At 40.0% G+C, this 19,791-nt stretch overlaps 1 protein-coding gene across 6 annotated transcripts in view; it reads left to right on the top strand.

Annotated features, from left to right (window-relative positions):
- The window catches only part of WNT7B (Wnt family member 7B), a 99,753-nt gene that overhangs the window by 25,687 nt on the left and 54,275 nt on the right, over positions 1-19,791 (top strand). The window contains exon 2 of one of the 6 annotated variants that reach the window (XM_054056088.1): positions 17,690-17,851. The exons of the other annotated variants lie outside the window; for them this stretch is intronic. The gene's annotated coding sequence lies outside the window, so the exon portion shown is untranslated. The remainder of the gene's footprint in view (positions 1-17,689; positions 17,852-19,791) is intronic. 6 annotated transcript variants of the gene reach the window in all.

The raw sequence follows: 19,791 nt of genomic DNA, 5'->3' as shown, positions 1-19,791 counted from the left end.
AGAGGATAAATAGAGATTTGGATGCAACGATGTAGGAGCCTGGTGCTTTTGGAGCTTGGGAAGCTTCCACAGGAAGGGCTTTTGGTGGCTTGAACCCTTGGGATATCTTCGAGACAGGAGGTGGTACAGGGCTGTTGGGTGAAGGTGCAGAGTATGAATTCCTTCCTTAAGTCCCACAACAAACAACGGCTTTTAAGACAATTTTCCATGATGCAACCCTTCTAGCTGCTCCCTCAACAAAAAGTGATCCATGAGCACATTGCGTAAATGGTTTTGGTTACATTATGAAGTGTTTAAGCACACTAATTGCAATTTTTGCCAGATTTCAGGAAAAGCATATTTGCATCATGAACTATGCAGCTTACATTTCTCTCAGAGTTATTGCTTCAGATTCCTTGCAGACTAATGAGAACAGCAAGGTTACAGTAGCTCATAAATTGAAGGGCTAATGAACTAGTTAAGAAAATAGTCAAGATCACAATGGTGCTGCAGCTTGCAGATAGTGAGCGAGGGCATGCTAATGTAGTTGGCCCCAATTACTGTTCGTGAGAGAGCCTGCCACTGCATGTGCAAAGTATTGCTCTCTGTGTGTAAACTTCTGCCAGCAAAGCCTTGTTGCCTCTATCACCACCTATCCCAGATATGGCTTTCTTGGAGCCCCCCACATGGCAGACCCTATGGGTACTCCTGTATCCTGGGATGTGATTGCAGCCTGACAATGCCCAGAGTGATGCCTGATTGTACCTGTCTTCTAAGTTCTTGTGTGATGCCCTGTACAAAGAAAGTATTTGTCTTAGAAACATCTGAAAGGGTTGTAAACCATATTATTTTCACTACTGGTCGTGCTCATGTCCTTCTAAACTTGGGTGGTTTTAATACTAAGATTTCAAGGACTTGTCTGTACTACAGCACCAGCATTGTGGAGTTGTGACAGTGTCCACTTGTGAAAGTATGCAGTTGTGCAAAATCTCTTCAGCTGACGCTGCCCTAATGACCTGGCAGTTGGTGTAGGTCTGGAAACCGAAGGTCACCATCACATCCTCTCACTTTGGTCCCACTGCTGGATAGGATATTTTGTTATCTAGTATAGTTATTTGCAACAAAAAGAAAATGCAATTGTATTTTTATAACTATAAAAAGCCTCCTACTTTACAGGACACAGTGTGAATGAGAACGTGTTATAACAAAAGTCCTTTTTAGGCAGCTTGAGGCCACTATCTACATAAAAGAGCAGATTGCCCCAGCGTCAATAAGTATGACTGTATAAGGCCTAGAAATGGATGGAGGACAATTCCTAGCTTCTCGGTGGTACAGCACGCTCTCCAGCAGTAATGACTTATAAGACATGACACATGAAGCCTGTCAGTCATCCAAGGTTGACTGATGCATTTCTGACGTAGGAAATACTGATTCTGGGGTGGAAATATGTTTATTTATGTGCTAGTGGTTTTATAACCGCTGCTTACGTTTTGAGATCCAGAAGTGGCTCCAGCAAGCCTGGGTTAATGGACTGAGAGTATGAGAGGTGCAGGATAAATAATGTAGGAGGCATTTCCGCAGTTTACCAGCTGATATCACCACAATGTAAGTGATATCAGTGTATATACTGAACAAAGCAATCTGTTGTATCGGGTTCCCGCCTAGCTCAGTTCAGCAAGAAGCTGACGTTTTGTGGCCTGATTTCACCAAAGTACTTAAGCCCGGGAGTATCCCACTGGCTCTGATTCGAACTCAGTGGGAACATATGCGTGTATAGAGCTTTCCACATGCTGTTAAGAGCATGTCTAAAGCCCGTGCCCTGTGTGCTCCATGGGACGAACACTGAAAGGCTGAGAGTCATCAGCAGCCACTGGTGACGTGTGTGCTTCGATCACAGCATGTTCCCTGGGGTGGGTGGTTGCTTCACCAGACTGTTTTCAGTTACATTTTTTTTATCTGATCAGGGTTGTTTAGTTTGTCCCCTCGCTCTTAGACCATTGCTTGGACTGTTTGCGTCTCTTTTTAAGAGCTGCCTTTAGTGCAGAAGCTCAGACCTCTTTGGCAAATCTGCCTGCAATCATCAAAATCAAAAGGGACAAATCTCCATATCGAGCATGCTGAATGTGAAATGTCATGTAGATGCGTAAATGAGATATGAGCTCTTTAGGAAATCAGACTGCTCCTGTGCTGGAAATCTGGCTTTCAACTTTTTGGAAAATTTGGATGCTGGGTAGATATCTTTTTAATTGTCTGTCTCTGCTGTCATTCCCAGCACTGTTAAAAGCTTACTGAGGGTAATTGCCTTCGCTGAAAGCCTGGAGATTATCATTCACTCATATGGTGTGCTGTTTTCCGTACATTCAGCTGAAGATGCGGGTATTTCCTGACTACACATGTAGCACTGGGTCCCTTCCTGGTGCGCCTTGTCAAAAAGCTGCACCCCAGCTGCCTCAACATCATGTATGCAGAGATGTGGCATGACCCCTTATTTTTGATCTTCTCTACTTCTTGTCTAGGCACAATCACTCCTGACCCAGTGTTGTCCTCTCCTGTTCACTGCCATTCTAACATTTGCTATTTATTTCTTTTTAAGCTGGACTTTTGCTCTACAGCTGCGCATGCAAAGCAGTTTTTGCAGGGCCAATCACCAACACCGATGAAGTTCTTCATCTACAAACCATCCTCTGGTGTAATAGGAAAGGAAAGGGAAGGGAAGGGAAAAACATGTGCGCAAGAAAGATCATGCTCAGGACAGGAAAACTGAGGCAACAATAATGTGTGCTGATACTGATCCTGTTTTCCTACATTGCCAGTAAGGACAGTAATTTCTTGCAACTGTAGAGACTCTTGTGGACTTGAACAGACTTTGGCTCAGGCCACCTTTGTTTGATACAATCATTTGCTTTAATGGGCTGAGTCAAATTACTCAGTTCCCTCCCAGTTTGAGATGCAGCTGATTGAAGAGAAGGGTGTGAATTTTGCAGTGGGAGGGAGAAAGAGGGAATAGCCTCCTTTGAAAGCAAATAAATGCTACCACTTCTGCTAGTTGCAAGAAAGTCAAAAGATGAGCCATAAATTGAAGTGCAAGTCTGAGATTATTAGACAGCTCTGTTATTCAAATACAGAATGCTTTATTAAGCACGTATAGAAGAACTTAGTGTTAGAAAAGGCTCTTATCTTCACTTGTTAAACCACTCATGTATTATGATAAGTCACCCCCAGCCTAACAAATCAAGATTAGTATGCCTCCAGCAGTGTTAAAAAGTATAGATGCTAGAAAATTTAACAGTGGACCCAAATGGTCCGTGATCTTTGGAGAACTGACACCTCAATCCAGTTGCAAAGCAGATATCTTTCTCATGAAACACCTGAAACCCATCTATCTGTCATGTGCCGATGAATGTGCAAACTACTCTTTTTGATAAAAAACCTGACTTCCCAGTTCAATTAATCTAGTGAAAAGGCTCCTGCTGTTTTCAATAGGCTTTGGATCAAGCTCAGGAGTGTCTGATAATGCACATTGAGCATTAAGATGTGGCCCAGAAGGATGGCAGATATTGCAGCTTCTGCTTATATTTGGTAGGCCTTGTTAAAGCTGAGGCACACCAGAGTGGCTCCTCAGAGATGACTCTCTGCAGATTGGCAGAAAATTGGCCTCAGTGGTAATATCCAAGGTTGTTTTCAAAGTCTGTTGGAGTACATATTTGTGTGTGGGGTTTTTCCTTTGAAAAATTCAATATGAAGAAACCACAATTGCTCTATGATAAGTGGTAAACAAAAAGAAGAACAAAAGGAGCCATGAAAGGTAGAGATGTGTGGCAATCTATTCGAACGCTTATCTGCAGTGACATGCAGAGGTGGATTAATGCAACCAAATTTAGGCAATGATGAGAGGCTGTCGTGTAAGGACTCTGGTCTCCTTGGGCGGCTCCTGTAGTTAATGAAGAAACAGGAAGGTCCATAGGGTAATTTAATCCACCTACATTCTGAATCATCCTGGAAGGTGACTGGCTCTTTCCTTGACAGCAGAGGTAACCTGAGGCACCTGGTTGCCTAATGCAGGCACCTCTGGTAGCGCTGTGAATGGCACAGAAAATGGGGTGCAGTGAAGGCGGCTACCAAACATAGTTATTTAATTCTCATTAAAATGAATTAGACTTAACCTGTCTACCTGAATGCTGAGATGCCAGAGAGTTAGAAGAGAGCAAATAGGATGGATGCTAAAGAGACAGAGGACCAAAAACTTCTCTGCGCCTGTGATCCCATGATATGCGTGGGTCACAATTAGAGTGAAGAAAAATGCAGCACTGGCAGCATTTGTGCTGCACAGATTTTTGAATTGATGAATGGGAGTTGTAAAAGCCCCTCATAAATTAAAGTAGTCTTAAGGGGCAGCAGCAGGGGCATTCTTCTTTAGGCTGTTGGAGAGTCAGGTGATGGCACTAATAGATAATAACATTCCTTTGAAGTGATAGTGAGGACCTACTTACACCAACACACCACTTTTCCTGAAGGAAAACAACTTCTCAGCCTTTATTACAGCTTATCAGTGCTATGGTCAACGTACATTTGAGGAGAAGGCAAAGCAAAACTGTTTTGTAACTCAGGTACGGGGTTCGGCGGCAGTTCGGGGAGAGGTAACGACATCTAGAACTGCCAAAGTGTGCCTAGGACTTCCAGGCAGCAAGCATGAGTCACAGGGAGGGAGAGAGAGCGCGAGAGCAAGGGTGAGCTCTGGTCTGGGAAGGTAGCGAGTGTGGGTATAAGGCAAATACCACGAAAGAGCAGAGGGCTGCAGTGGGAGTCAATTGAATCCTATAGCTACTAATATTTATCATAAATACCAAAGAGGTTTTAGCAACCATAGACTTTCATAAAGTAGCAAATGAAAACTGTTTCCTGTGGTTAGAAGGACGATGTGAGTGGGGGAAAAAGATAACAGGGCTGTGAACGCAAGGGAAAGGGTATTGCGGAGTATGACATAATGGAATACGGATTAGCAGCATTTATGTGGCATGGACAACAAGACCAGATGATTAGCTTTTCCAGAAAGATGCTGTGTTGTTTTTCCCAGTAATCTCTTATTAAACAGGCGCTAGAATGCATGAACAATACAAGAAACTTGCTTCTAATTCTAGTGGCTTTTCTTTGCATAACTCTCTAAGTTTTGCACAAAACACATTGCAAGATACTTTTATTTTTATATAAAGTGCTGCTTCATTTCAGTTTTATGTGTCTTATGTGCTTTAGTTTTCAGATGTCACTAAAATGAGAGGCTTATTACCTATGCAGAAATATTTTCAACTCTGAAAGTTGCTTTTGGGGAGCTCTGTCAATGCAGAGATCACTGTTTACTACTTTTCCTTCACAACATTATCTCTCAAAAAGGCCTGCTCTGTGGGGGTCAATAGGCTGTCAATGATTCATTTTTTGTCTTTCTTCAGAAAATGCACTGGAGGGTGAAGGAAATGGTAAGCACTGTAACAGTCTTCTTACATAGTTTTTTGATTTTAATAACAAAAAAGACTGTGAAAAAAATGTCAGAAATGCATCTTTGAAAGTAAGGCAGCAGCACAATGTCTGGGAAAATACAGTTTTCTTTGACTCTCCTAGAATGTTATAAAAAAGCCTAAATGTCAAGCATTTCCAACATGAGAAATGACTTTTTGTTTTTTTACCTTTTCTGGAGAACAGACCGCAGCAAATTTCAACTATAATTGTGAACACTGGACTTGAAATTTTCTCAGGTTAAATACAGAAGTATTCATAATGGTTAGAAGGGTGAGAAAGTGGGCCACAGCTGATATAAGTTAGGATTACACATACAAGCCAAAGCAAGGAAGGAGAATTTTGTCTGAAACTATAGGAGGGATTGTAACGCATTTAATCTGGTGCTGAGACTTTTCCCGTTGTATGACTGCCAGTGTAACTTCAGACAAGACAGTTCAGAAAACTCTTATGAAAAGAGTTTCTGCAGAAAAGGACATTCATAACTGTTTCTCTCATAATCTCTAGAATACTCTTGAACAAGAATTTGCAATTGGTATCAGAGTTGTGTCTAGATTTGACATTTGAAATCTCCAAGTTAGGGTTAAAATTTCAGTTTAGTGTTTTGGTTTTCTTTTTTTTTTTTCCCTGAGAGGTACCAGTGGATCCCGAGTGTGGCTCCTGACTGTGTGCAGGATGCCTGCCTCAGCAGCGCATGCATTACTTACAGTGACTTCAGGTTGGTAGGCTGTCCTCCAGGGGCTGTGATTGAGCACAGGTTGTCCATGTGCGAGTGAGAGGGTCCGGTGGATCAAGCATTTGATTCTTGCTATCAGGAACTATGTCCTGTTTGTTCTCCTGGCCCAGCTGCCTAGCTGAGTCACAGAATCATAGAATAGTTTGGGTTGGAAGGGACCTTATTTATCATCCAATTCCACCCCCCTGCCATGGGCAGGGACATCTCCCACTAGATCAGGCTGCCCAAGGCACCATTCAACCTGGCCTTGAACACCTCCAGGGATGGGGCAGCCACAACTTCCCTGGGCAACCTGTGCCAGTGCCTCACCACCCTTATGGTGAAGAAATTCCTCCTTATGTCCAGTCTAAATTCGCCCCTCTCCAGTTTATAGCCATTGCCCTTAGTCCTATCACTACAGGCCTTTGTAAATAGCCCCTTCCCAGCTTTCTTTTAGGCCCCCTTCAGGTATTGGAAGGTCGCTATAATATCTCCTCAGAGCCTTTTCTTCTCCAGATTGAACAACTCCAACTCTCTCAGCCTGTCCTCATATGGGAGGTGTTCCAGCCCTCTGATCATCTTTGTAGCCCTCCTCTGGACCCGTTACAACAGCTCCATATTCTTCTTATCTTCTTGATTCCAGAACTGTACACAATACTCCAGGTGTGGTCTCACAAGAGAGGAATAGAGGGGCAGAATAATTTAAATTTTATGGTTTTTTTTTTTTTCTTCCGAGCTAGTAGTAGCTCTTCTCTGTATAGATTCAGCTTCCCAGGATGTGGCTTGCTGAAGTGGGGAACTATCCTGGCTGAAGCAGAAGTCATAAGCACCAGTGTTTCAGACAAAAAAAATTATTTTGAGGGCTGATACACTAAAACTTGTCAAACTGAACTAATTGGATCAGCAAAGTCTTAGCTAAATCATAGATAAATCTTGCTAAACTTCCAAGGTGGGAAGAATCATGTTTGCTCTCCTCAAATGGGTATTAAGGAATGATTTTTCTGTGATTCTCTCACATATCTTATTGATCAGCACTATAAGAAAAGCCAATGTCAAGCTCAGAATTCATCCATAAAATGGAGTTTGAAATGCTAATCAAGCCTGGGACATGCACAGTGAAGAAGGAGAAAGAAAGACAGAGGAGTTTGTCGTCAAGGGAGTGCATCCACTCTGTGCACTACATGAAGGAGGTGGTCGTGTGGATAAAAAGTTTGTGTTGCTTTTGAATCACAGGCTGTATCACTGTGCACATAGAGAAGACAGATGAATTAAAGTTTCACTCTCAGTCTTTGATCTGAAATTTCCTAACTTACAAGTGCTTGAGCTTATGGCCTTAAAATGATAGTTGCTTACTATCAATTAATATTATGTATGTTTACAGAGGTTTAAATGGAAAACTGATAGAATGAACTAGGACATTAAATTGTAAATTGTCTTTTTAATTTTAGGGAACAGTTCTTTCCATTACTTTTCTGAGGCTTCCCCTATGACATATCATAATATATTGGCTCACTCGCTTTTAAATTAAAAAGTTAATGGAAGGCTATTAAATCCTAGAACTTAACAGTTTGTATTTTAGAGGCGTTGCCCAAATTCATCTGTCCTGTTGCTCTAATGACTTTGGTATTTGGCTTATTGCACCCTTTTCTTTTCAGAAAGTTAATCCTGCCAGCCTTACTCACAATGAATAGATACATCCACTTGGCCTATTACACTGTACTCTTTTGTGTCAACAACTCAGTAAATTAAGATACATATTTAGATGCCTCTGCATGGCAAAAGAAGGAGCTGCTTTGTGTCTTGCCAAAGAAACAGAATCATTCAAAGTGCAAATTTAAACTTTGTGACATAGCTGATGGAAAACCACTAGGTGATGATTTCACATGGCTGTTTACTGAAGACTGTGCCCTGCTGATAAGCTCTTGGTTAAATCTATCTTAACTCTTAAACTGTAGGCCTTATTAAAATAAGGTGTATTTCTAGAGAAAGATGTTAGAACACATTATAATTTCTAAGGCTGATTACACTTTGCAACAGAAGGAAAGCAAGTTGAATGGCTCTGTGTGTGTGTGAGAATAGGTATATGTGCATGTTTGCATGTGTGCAGATATCTATAACAAGGATGGAATTAACTGTCGTTTGAAAGGAAAAAAAATCAACCCAAACAATTTCTGGTTTTGCTTTGTTTATGTTTTAAAGAAGAAAACATGTAAAATGTGCAGCCTGAAAACCAGTTTGGCCGTGTTAGGCCAGGGTAAATGAAGGAAGGTGGTAGTAGATGTAGGATTTTGTGGAATACGTCTGAACAGGAGATTGGTGGCCTCAGGCTGACCAAAGTAATGGAACAGAGATCTCCTAGCTTCACAGTGATCAGCACAAATTCTGCCTAGAGTAGTAGGCAGTAGTTGGAGGATGTCATCACACTGCAGCTGCAAGGTGGATGAGGAGAAAATGGATGTTGTGTTTTGACAGCGGCACCCCCATGGGCCCCACAAAACCACTTCTGTAACTAGCAGTAATTATCACCCCTATTTCCAACATTAGCTCCAAGGCCAAGAAGCAGGCCTGGAAAGGTCAGAGTTCTGCTTTTGAGAGGCCCTTAGATTGTGGCTAAATTTGTAGAGTGAGCACTGCAGTACCCTCCAGCCTTTGAACACCCAAAGACAGCAGGCAGCTGGGAAGATCCCAAGCCATGGCAAGCCATGGGTTAAATTCGCTATCTCATCATTTAACTACCCTGAGAAAAAGCTGTGTGATTCATTAGTGAAGGAAGAGAAAACAACTGTGTCTTAGGATGCTGCTGTCAGTGTCATAGCGCAGAACTTTATTTTGTACTGCAGAGGTTTCAGTTTTCTTTTTGGCCGTTGTTCCCTCTTCTGTGACAAACACATTGTCTGAATCAATGACTCAAAGCTGAAAACAGAATAATTTGGATTTTTATGACAGCAAACATTACAGCAGGGGTCACTAAAGCAAACTGCTAAGGGGAGTGATGGACTGTTCACTTTGGGAAGTGCTCAAGTAAAGCCTGGATCCTTTCTGGCATGTGCTTTAGTTCTGAGTTTCTCAGATGAGTAATTTGTGCCCTTTTTAGGTGTCAAAGACAATTTGGGTGATGTTACTAGTTTTAGATGGCAGCATGTAGCCACTTGGTTCCTCTAAGGTCGACAAATGAGAAACAGCGCAGGTAGGGGTGTCCCATGGTTGCACTAGCCAAGGCACACTGTGGTAGCTTAAATTTGTTGGTAGGAACTCAGATCCTTCAGATCAAGGGAGTTCTGCAGTGAGCAAGGAGGGAAAGGACAGTGAAGCAGAGAAGAGATGTGTTATTGCCGAGTGAGGAGTCAACATAGTTGGGATTTATAAATTCATGAAACCTCTGCTGATGATAAGAATTTGAGATATATTCAGTATGTTGTTCTCATCTTTAGTAGTAGATAAGTGATATGAAAACTGCCATTAACATCTTAGGCATGTCACTGACATATTAGTCTGTTTAATGTAGCTGAATTTGAAAGTGGTCCTTAAGATGGTACTGCTGAGCCATGTGAATATAGCACATTTAACATGTGCTATAACGATACTTGTGTACCTTCTCTGGAGTTAGAAAACACTGACGTACGTTTGGCAAAAACTGAAGAGGATGGTTTGTTTTAGAATTGCTACTCAGCATCAACTCAACTAGAGGAAAAACCTATGGATAGCTAGAACAACAAAATAAAATCCCAACCTAATATCTTTTTTCCATGCATATGAGTAACAGTACCTACAGTAAAAATAATCAGAATAATTTTAAAGAGTTTAAAAGGATAATTTGGATGACAGAAGGAAGCACTAAAGGTGATGGTACTCTGTGATGTTTTAGTTCAGTTTTCTTTGCTGTCAACTTGTTTGTTACTGACCATACACAGGCGGGAGTCACTTGGTATTTGTTTTCTTATTAAATTTTTGACTAAATTAATGCTTAGGGCAGAGTCCATACTGTGGAATAGATAACAGTAATGGACAAGTCACTGTCCTGGCCCACACACTGTCCAGGAAGGTAAACTAGATGAATGTAAGGAAGCAGGAAAGAAACACAAGGCAATGAAGTGGCTTGCCCAAAGATACGCAATGAATCAGGGCCAAGAACAGGACCAGATCTTATTATTTTGATCCAGTACAAAAGCTACCACAGAAGCGCCTCACCACCTCCTTTCTCTGGACCTCCTGGAAGTAGGTAAGCAAGGAAAGCAAGTGAGGGCTGCTCTTCAGGACAAGAAGGCTGTTGATATCCTGCACCTATCTGGTGCATCCTTCACACAACCTGACTCAGGTTGTGCACATAGGAGGTGAACTGATACTCTAGATGTGAACAGAAGAGTGTGAGACCTGAGTCAGGTTTTCTCTGTGTCTATGACTCCAGAAGATGATCTCTCAGTTTTGCATTTCAAATCCTGAACGCATATAGGATGATCAGGCCTATCATCTCCCTGATTTGACATTATAATGCTAATGTCTCTCATTCAGAAAGACAATAGGAATGTAAGTGGGGTAAAATGCTTCAGTATATATATGCTGTGGCTTCCCATGCCATTTAGAAGCTATACCTCTGTAAAATGTGGAGGATATTGAGGCAGACAACTAAAACCAGCAAAACTTAATCTAGCGTCCTGCAGCTCCTTGCATTTGATCCTATCTAAAAGCATACATCTGTTGGAAACTATAGATAACAATTTTCTACAGACTCCTGTGTGAGGTTTTGATCCCTTCCTTTTACGTTGTGTTGTAATGATTGGAATCACTCAACCCCAAAAAGGAACAAGTAATTCTGAGAGTTTCAGTAGGCACTGAGGAGTTGAGTAAGAGTAATCTTGGCAAAGATTCTTCATGTGAAATATTTTGCTAAATTAAGATGGTAATGAGCCATTTACGATATTCTTCTTCAGTTTTTCCATTAAAGTTCATTAAAAGCGTTGTGAAGCAGATGTTTTTGATTAATTATCACATTCAAATTCAAACCAAGCGGTTTTCCATGTAGTTCTGTGCCTCAATATTCACATTTCTGACAGCACCGCTTCTCAACTATTGTCTTTACTAAGAAGTTTCAGTCCTTGATTTTTTAAGACCCTAGGCTTTTTTTTTTTATTTAACACAGGATGGATTTGAAAATTATTTGAGTTGTCTGCACAGTGTCTCACCACGCTCAGAGGAAGCTTTAGAACATATTGGACCCCTCAACGGCTGATGTAAATCTAGGAAAAAAATAATGGAGACTATTGCATTGCAGCAAGGATAAGTGTAAAGTTGCTGCAGCAACAATTAATTCCTTGATAAAGTTGCTGTACAGAAATCACAGAAGTTTGGCTTCAATTCTTGGCTGCAGTAATCACAAGATCTTCACAGGGACCTACTTCATGTTTTCTTTTTAGTCATCTATACCAGTGTCAGGTTACAATTTGGCTTCTTTGTACACAACTTTCCTTATGATTTAACACAGACCAGGACAGCTGTAAGCTTGCAAGTCAACAACTTGCAATCAAACCCAAGGATCTCTGCACTACGAAGACAATCTGTCAAGAAGACAACAATAAAAGCCACCCAACAGTTTACTGTGCTTCAGGGTAAGGGATATTTAATTCCACTCTCTTTAGTTTGAAGTAGCATCAATTTGAAATTACTAGCTTATTTCTGTATGAGTTCACAGAGTTTGAATCATAGAATTATTAAGGTTGTAAAAGACCTCCAATATCATCAAATCCAACTGTGAAGTGCAGGAAAATATCGGTGAAATCTGCAGTGTTTAGTGCAGAAGTTCAAATCCATGGAGACATAAGGGCATTGCAAAGAGTCAGTGACCAAGGAGACAAGTTACTATAGGCAAATAAAATATGGCTTTTTATTTTCACACCATTGACTCAGTGGTGAAACTAGTAGTTTTGAGCGGTGTGTGTTTGAGCAGTTTTGGGATAATTTGCAGCAGCCCAGAACACTACAGCTGCTGTTATCTGCCATTGCATCATTGACAGTTTCCATGCAGAATGGACTGAATGGTTATAGAAGAGGAACTATGTTTTCACCCTCAGAGGTTTTTCTGGTTCAGCATTGAATAGTGCAGTCATTGGGTATGCGAGGGAAATAGAAGAGGGAGAGCAACTTACCAAAATAAATGTGCCAAATTATTTTTGGCCTCTCATTCTGAAATTAAAGACACAAACTATGTATTGGAAGAGCTGGAGGAGAATTTATTCTATAACAGGAAGAAAGACATTAAGCAAACACCCACTATTGAATTATCACTTTTTTACATCTTGGCTATCCAGAGTTTCATTTTCCTTTGCAATCTCTGTATTTGTCATGCTGAGTCATCTAAGGCTGAGCAGCTCAAGTCATCTCTGCCCTAGTACACATCTTTTCTGGGATTGCTATTTGCCCATTTGCATATAGCAGCTGTTGGTATCACCAGACCCTGTTTAGCTTGGGTACCACTAGCAGCACAGTGTGGTGCTTGGCATGGACTAACAGTCTTACCAAGCACAATTTCTTCAGACCAGACTGCGTTCCCTTCTGCCTTCTTTACATTGCTTGGTCTTTTGCATAGATCTTTCCATGCTGTTCTCACAGCTTTGACCGCATTATGGACATAGGTGAAACACTAACAATGAAAGGCAGCAGATTTGGTCTATAAAGATTCTTTCTCCCAAGATTTTCAGTTTTCTCTGTTTTCCTATGTTGTTCCTGGAAGTTATTAGCATCTCCCCCAGGTCTTGCTGTAGACTTCTTTCAGCAAAATGACTTTAGTGGGTTGTAGAGTGGTAGGACATAATACCACAAGCTATTTTATTTCTCTTTTGAGTTTAAATTTTCCTTCTGAGTGACTAATTTTTCTTTTTGTCATGGGGAATATTTCTTATTCTTGATGAACGTCTGTGTTAGAGTTTTATGCGGTGATAATGTATAGAGATGGAGGATACACTCTGTTTAACTTTTGGCAGAACTGAGAATAATCCCTTCATCAAGAAGCTGATTCTCAATGTTCATGTCTTTTACAGAAATAGCACAAGGGTGTATTTTTGAGCTAAATAACCAAACTGGCTAAAGGAGTGATCATGACATTTATGGTTCAAAATGGTCTATACTATAAGAACAATTATGATGTCGGTCTTCCTGTTTGAATCTTCCAGTTCTGTGAACCACATTTTCCTCTATTAGCAAAACAAGGACGGTGATCATTCTGTTCTGTGCGGTGTGGATGCATTACTTGTCATTTCTAGAAAGCCCTGAGATCCTCAAAGTACACAGTTTACTTTCAAAAGTAGTAAGCCTATTTCATAAGTCTGGCCATAGTGTAAGCCAGCTCTTTTGCCACCCACAATTCCTCTGAGGTAGGTTGTGGCCAAAATCCATCCTGGCATCACTTCACCTCTCCAGTCAGAGAGCATCCTAACAAACACAAAAAATTATACACCTCTTTCTGAGTTAGGGACATATCCACCTACACTTCATATGCACTGTATATAACTCTCTCAAATACATATTTCTGTCACTTCTGAAGGATTCCCAAAACAGCTACAGGCCTCTAATGTGTGCTCAATTCTACATTCACAGGTTTGTCCCATTGGGCCGCAGAGCTAAAAGCCAAACCATGCCTAAATTCTAAGGTGGAGTCAGAATTCAGAACTGGATAGTATCAGCCATTCAGCAAGAAATGTTATCACATTTACTCAAGTAATCAGCACACTTCTTGCCCTCAGCTTTACCAGAAAAAAAGCTAGAATGGTCATTGTGCAAATCAAATGCAGAGAAACTGTTTAAACAGAAAAAGGAGCATTCAATATATAGTTAATACTTAGAAGAATGTTATTCAAGCAAGTATAATTATCTGATTTTCCACCAGTTCTCTGACTACAAAAAAATGCCAGAGCATTTTTAGCACCACAAGAGATCAAGCTCTCTGTTTCATCTCTGGGAGGCAACATTAAACTTTAGAACTTCCGTTGTCATCCATCACCATCTATTTTCACTGTGAATTAGGTGTTTGGTATCTCCATAAGAACTGGATTTTGGGTTAGCACGAAATCGCATTGTTTTGTTCTACAACAAAGATGCTGACTCTTGTTAGCCTTTGGGAATTGGTTTGTGATGTTTGAATTGTACTATCGGGATCATGCACCACATGGCTTAGTTATCAGATCTTTCATGAAGCTTTAGTTTTTCAAACACTAAACAAAAACCCCAAAGAGGCGATTTTCTCATTCTTGTATTTCTATAAGACAGAAAGAATGCTGTGGATATTTTTTTCTTTCTCAGTGCCAAGGAGTTTTGAAGCATACCAAACAAGACACATAAGAGAGGCCTAAAGTATTCTTTAAGATGCGGTATTAAGGTATTATTTTATAATGCCTTTTTCTCTGAAAACATTGAAAACATTTTCTTTATTAAAGTTACTGAAGAAATATGTATGGTGTTCACCCAATGCAACTAGTATTTTCTTTAAAATAAAGATTATTACAGCATTCTGCAATATATTTTAGAACACACCAGAAGTCAGAATAAAAACATTCAGCTTGGAAAAGTTTAGCCACTACAGGAAGAGACTTGGAAGGATGGATTTTGAACAGCACAAACTGTGATTTTTTTTTTTTTTCCCTGAGCTTCTGTTGGGTGGGCTTCCCCACACAGAAAGGCAGTTTGTGTCTCATGGTCAAATTTTCAAAATAAGTGAGATTTCTGTTGACCCTCCAAATGGGTGGCCGACTCATCACAAAGAATTGTCTGTCAACTGAGTAGATTTGTGACAGGGGTGAGTGGTCCTACTTACGGACTGAACCCATGACCTCCTAATCCTATCCCAAGTGTAATGCCTGCTAGACTGTTCAATGGTCATTTGACCTGGGTGAACAATTTGAACAAAAAAATTGAGCCATTCTGGAGAATAAAGATCCAAAGAAACCAAAATCCAGCTCTCAAAGCTACTCTGGGCTTTTGGCTTCCATGTAGTTTTGCATTACAGTGATATGTTTCCCGTGCTAGGTATTTGTTTTACCGTGACAGTAAACTTTCATCCTGGATCCTATAGGCTAAGATAGGAAAGCTCAAGGGTATGGTACAAGCCCTTTGTGTGTGAGCTAGAGAAACTGGAGTTTAAGGATTCGCTTTGATGGAATAAAGCAATAGTAATCCAACAAAATAAGGCATTTTTGTTTGTTACTAGGATGAAATGCTCAGAAGTTGAATAAAAAATATAAACACAGCTATGAATTTAAAATAGTATCAGATATAAAGTTTTATACCCCATTCTATGGAAATCTGAGAACTGTAGAAAATTCAGAAGCATCTATTGATTTGGACTCTTAATCTTAATTCCTAGGGCCATTTGAGCATACAGACTGACCTAGAAATTAAACAAAGAGAGACAATGTTTCAGCCTGCCACTGAAAGACACTTTTTCATCAACACATGTCACTCCTTACAACAAAAACTTCTTTGATGTTGTTTTGAGACCTGAGAGAATAACTCAGTAAGGATGGAAGTGATGCCACTTCATTTCTCTTAACCAGTTCATAGATCTCTGATTAGAGAAGCTCTCACGCACAATTGTTTCAATTCTCAGAAGTACAATGGAAACAAAACGCATCAAGCCTACTTTGGCTATCACTTACTGGGAAACTAGTTTTCTCTGTTGGAGTTCTGCTCAATACTACATGAAATCTTCGTTTAGATTTATTCAGACTGTGTGTCAGTGGGAGGCAAACTATGCAATATTTCTAAGATGTTTTAAAGCATGACTTATTCATATTTTAAGTATTTAGTGAGGATACTTTTGCTTGCAGAGTTTACCCTATCTCCAGAACTAAAAGCTTTAATGTAAATATTAAGCATAATCTATGCAAATTTTGTTTCTACACTTTTTACTGGACTTCTGCTCCATCTGCCCCATGTTTTTGAAGTCAGATGCTGCAGCTCCCCTTATTTGCAAATCAAAGAAGTGCTGATAACTGGATGATAATTGCACAACTGCTACTGTTGCAGTAATGGAAGGGTGAGATAATTTCAAGGAGTCAAAATACTTTTGCAGGGCCCGTTTGCCAGAGATGCAAGATAGACCTTGACACTGGCTTTGTGCAGGAACTGAAGAAGTCAGGAAGCAATGGAAACTCGCTGTAAAATGAGGACTAAGTAGTCATTTTACTTCAGTTCTCGACTGTGTTTCTCTTCTCTGTCCACACGTACTTATTTTCAGATTTGGCAATGTTTTGCTTAGTTTTCCTCCTATACTTCTACGAAGGATACAAAGGAGGACTTCAGCATTGAGCCAGTATTGGATTTGATACACTTGATATACTAAGTTTCACTTTCAATATGATACCAACAATTTCTTAAATCATTTTATTTCCCCTCTCCTACACTTCTCCCAGAGGGTAGTGATTAACCTAACATGGGCCATCAAGGACCCTCAGTATTGTGGATGATCCTTAATTAAGTCAGTGGAGTCTGTCATCTACCTCATACAGGACAGCTTTCTGATAGACTAAACCCAGGAGGAGCAACATTCCTGACTTTTCTGCTATGTGCCTTTTCACACTGTGGTATGAAGGAGGGAGGGACTCTTTGGGGTGTCCTTTGGGAAGTAATGTTGGTGAGCAAGGAAGGATAAGAGCATGATATAGAAGATATCTACTGATCACAGCTGCATTGGGGTATCACCCAAATTAGACCTAAGTCCAGGATCAGTGGGTAGGTAGCAGTCAGCATTCAGAATGGCACCACATGTGTGGGGTAGCAAAACAAATGATCTTATTAATGTATCTTTGTGAGGAGAAGAGGGCAGAATATTTCTTCCAGTGCCAGTCATATTTATTTAGCAGCTTCTTGTGCAGAAAAACATGGACTAGTGGGAGGGAACATTGAAGAGAGTGGTAGAAATGATTGGAAGTCTTATGCCTGAGAGGAAAAGTTGAATGAGGACTGTTTTGCTCTGCAGAAGATCAACAAAAAGCTTAAAAGATGATGCAAGACCTCTAGGGATGAAATAGTCTCTGTTTCCATGGGGCATTAGAGAAGAAACACTGAGGTTTAATTGTTGAAATTTAGGGAAAATTAAGTTAGAGCACTTGGTACTAAGTATCTGTCGGGGTGAGAAGTGTGTAGCTGATCCTGCCACAGGGAAAGTGGGACTATTGTCTCCTTAAGGTCACTTTCTGTCTTATTTATTCTCTTTGGTTGTTAATACTGTGCCTTCCCAACACCATTCAGACAAAAGTGATTATCACATTGCTTTCTCACAAGACTTTCTCTGGGGAATGCAGCTCATTCAGTTTCCAGCATTTGTGGTCTTCTAATATCCTAATGGGAGCCTTTCAATCTAAGCATAGAGTGCCCAGCTCTGCACACTGCTGTGTGTACATACGTCAGTCCAACAGAGTGCTTTGGTATGTGCTGGTAGATATTTTGATGCACACATTCTGTTGGTACACTTAAAGATAAGTGTATGCTTTGTTTTGCCAGGGCTGGCTTAACACCGCATACAAAGGCATGTCACGTCATCTGGGTACCCCCTGGGAGAAACTGAGAATGCAGGTCACAGATTTCACATCTTAGAGCATATCCATGACTATCCTTGGCTATAATCACAATACTTTTTGACTAACTTCACCTTCTGAATAGTGGGTAAGTGCCATAAGGCTTAATGATATTTCATTTGTAGGATTTTAAGAAAATTTAATAGCTTCAAGACTTAACTATAGTCTATGATGTTATTGTTCATTTAAGTTTTTCTTCTCTAGAATTGTTAAATATAATTCAGACAGAAATTACGTTTCTCTATCAATTTCTGTTGGACCTAAGGGTAAAAAGATATAAAAAAATCAGTGGCAGGAGAATGACAGAATTTGGAACAACATGGAACAAGTATTTGTTAGCAGTGTTGGAAGATTTATCTAAGAGTATGAGGCTGGCAGAAGATGAAGACTAGAGTGTGGCTCAGATGTAACTGTTAAGCCATGCTTAACCTGATCTGGATGCTTGCTGACTGACACAGCATGTGCCACACCGTCTGCCTACACACCCTATAGATTTCATATGCTTCATTTTTATGTAGCTGTTTTAGTACCAGCTCTGCTGGATCAGCTGTGATTCTCAAATGTTTATTATAACTTCTTTAAATATGTTCACTTTCTGAATTACATGGCCATGAAGCAACTTTTTCAAATTATTAGATTTAGAAAGAGAATGGGAGAAAAACATGCGTAAGATCCCTGTACTTCTTCAATTTGAAGGCAGGAAGAAGATTAATTGGTGTCAATATAATCCATAACAAGAATGCAGATAAATGCTTGCGTATACATAATTGTCAGTGTGTGTGTGATCTTTCGAGAGAAGATTTTTGAAGGAAAAGTATTTCATCCAGCTGCTTTCACAAGCTAATAGCGATTTGCTAAAACCTAGGGACACACCCAAAACAGGCCACTGGGATAATAACAGAGATGTGTGATTTTTATGTCTGCCTACCAAATTTAGAAGTTCCCTCAACAACTCAAAATGGCTTTTGCTAATCCTTCTGAACACTTGGAATTAACTCAGCAAACCAGGGAACTAGAAAAGGTACTCTGTGGTTTGCCATGGCTCTTGCATCACTCAAAATTAAAATTTTGAAATAAGCAGCTGAAAGAAACCTTAAAAATTCATGGATAGCCCTGTGGGGTGTTACATTGTTTTGCCCCAGTGTTGACAGTTCAGATTATAAAACACAATGTTTCTGTTTGCAGAAAGCCCACACACTGAAAACAAAAATGTTTTGAATATTTTGAAATCCCCTTTATTTACCCTGAAGGCTTCCTCAGGCTGCAGCCATTTCTCATTACTCCAGCAGTAATACTCATCTTCTGGGAACAGATCTGATGAGTCTGATAGTGTACTCACAATGAAACCCGATTTCGTTCTCTTACTAAAGTGAATAACCTCAAGTACACAAACAGTCTCACAACTTCAATGAGATAATTCATGTAAGGAAGTTAAGCATAAATTATCTGTCAGATGGATCAGAATTTCTCTTTGCCTAATTATCAAGAACCAGTGGGAGTTTCACTGGGTGCAAGGAGTTTGGGCCTGCTCCATAAAAATGGCAAGTAGTTTTGCTTACCATTAGTTATTATGGTACTGGAAGGTTGCAAGTAATTTTCTCACTGGGAAGTAAAAGTCACCAGAGAGACTCTGAAGAGAAAAGGCAAGATTAGTTAATGCACTAATATGCTACTAAAAAAAAATATTTTTACAAGAGCAATTCAGTTTGGTATTTGTTCAATAAAAGGCTACAATTTTTTTATTTTGTTTTCAGACAAATATTATTAAAGTTATAAACAAACTGCCAAATCCAATGTTTCTTAGGTATTCACCTATTTCTTAGGTATTTCTCAATTTCTTAGGTATTCACCTTACTGCAAAGCTTCTACGTTGATTAATCTTTGATTAATTTTGGGATTTGCTGTTTACTATGAAGTCTTTGTGCAGGGATGTATTCTGATACATTAACTTAGGCTGACTTGCAGATTAATAGCAAATTTCCCGCTGAAGCAAATAGGACTACGTGACCAGGAAAGCATGAAGAGTGT

Source organism: Cuculus canorus, chromosome 1, assembly GCF_017976375.1.
Source record: "Cuculus canorus isolate bCucCan1 chromosome 1, bCucCan1.pri, whole genome shotgun sequence".
NCBI lineage: Eukaryota > Metazoa > Chordata > Aves > Cuculiformes > Cuculidae > Cuculus > Cuculus canorus.
Note: the sequence above shows the minus strand (reverse complement) of the source record. Positions and strands in the feature narration are given on the sequence as shown.